This window comes from Fukomys damarensis, unplaced genomic scaffold, assembly GCF_012274545.1.
Source record: "Fukomys damarensis isolate Sample0158 unplaced genomic scaffold, DMR_v1.0_HiC HiC_scaffold_19, whole genome shotgun sequence".
Classification (NCBI taxonomy): domain Eukaryota; kingdom Metazoa; phylum Chordata; class Mammalia; order Rodentia; family Bathyergidae; genus Fukomys; species Fukomys damarensis.
The window spans coordinates 22,951,540-22,953,321 of record NW_022900931.1 but is presented as its reverse complement, the minus strand read 5'-3'; positions in this window follow the sequence as shown (position 1 = coordinate 22,953,321).

Sequence of the window (1,782 nt, the reverse complement as noted above, 5' to 3'; positions counted from 1 at the left end):
TTGAAAAAAAAAAAAAAAAAAAAAAAAACTGGTGTATTGTAAAAGTCACTGAGTAAGAGCTGGAGAGAAAGGGTTATCTAACTAAGGCCCTTTGTATGAATATGAAATCAGACCGTGACATGATGTTGCTCTTTCCTGAGATTCAGGACGTCACATTCTGGCCAGTTTATTCAAATATCAGAACTCAGTCTCTTGTTGTTCAAAGAATCTTACAGTGAAATATGGAGGAAAATTCCCTCCGGCCCAAGGATCTCTGCGTGTGGAGGAACGTCCGGTGAGACAATGCAAGGCTTTGGATGACACTTCAAGTAGAAATTAAGTCCAGTGTAGTCTTTATTTTCCATTCAGATATTACCAGTACTGCTTTTCAGTTGATTCTCTTCACTGCAAACGTCCTTCTCATTGTCTCTGTGAAAGAATAACTCTTCTCAGTGCCAACCCCTGGGGAATGGTTATTTACACACTGCAGACTATAAAATTGGTCAAACTTTGAGGAAGCACCAGCTGACACTGAGGGTTTCAGAGATAAACCAAGCATAATCCCTGCCCTCTGAGAGTTTATGTTCTACCTGTAGGATCCACCTGTCATGACAGGTCTCACTTCAGCCATCAATGCTAGAGATGATGAAAATTTCACCCAGGACCAAATTAAAATCTCATATATCATCTGAATAGTTGGCCTTTCTTGCCACCGTGGGAATTCTTAGCTCACAAAGTCTGAAGCCAGAAAGAGAAAATGCAGACCAGCACTGCTAGGTCAAAGATGGGCATCCTCTCTTGTGTCTTGGCCTGTAGCCAGGCTGTCTCCTCTCCGTCAGAAGGTAACATTGTCACTTCCTTAGCTCGTCATCTAAGGCAACTTAGTCTTATGTAAGGCAGAATCACTGATGCTCTAAGTTCTTGAACAAGAGAAATGACAGACAGATGGATTTTTCTCCTTCACTGTGTTTCAGACGCTCTGATCTAATGTCTTGTCCAACTGAGAGTGTCACGCTGACATATGAATAACAGAATTTACCAAAATGACTAAGTAACCACCAGATCCATCTTTGGCACCTAGGATCCCATCCTGAAAGCATTTTTGAAATACTGCCTTTTGCAGAAGGGAACCCCAAGTGTCAGGTGATTCCACTTGTGCTAGGTGGAATTAGAACTGGGGTCAAGCCCTGCCATACACCCTGTTTGACCCGTTCTCTCCCAGGAAACTTGAAAATCAAAGATTGGGAAATGCAAAGAACAAAGGGCAGGTATTTTTGCCAAAGCATTAGGTGCTAGTGAGGAGCCGTTCAGTCCCTTAGCCTGCTCCTCTGAATAGAAGCCTGGAGTAAAGAGAATGACGGAAGCCAGTGGGGTGGGGAAGGGAAGGGACACCCAATAATCTGCCCATCTACAGACCACACAAGACTAACCCAATACTCTTGGCCCCATTTGCATCAACACTAAGCAACTGCAAACTCCCTGAATCTTTCATACATGCCAAGGGAACGTTCTTGAAGATTTCTCTCTGTGACTGAACATACCTGCAAACCAGAACGAATCTAGCTTTTTTTTTTGGTTTAGTTTCTAATCTCTTCTTTATGAGGTGTGGGGTTTATAAGGGACTGAATCAAATGAATGTAACAAAAAGTTAAAAAAAAAAAAAAAAGCCTTTTCTCAGGGCCAGTGAGTTGCAAATAATTTTTAAAGAAAAGCCTATAATTACATCATCTCAATAAATTTTTTATATAAAAAAAGTCCTATGTCTCTGTTTCTAATGATGTGAAGTGCAGCAAGGCACTCCAA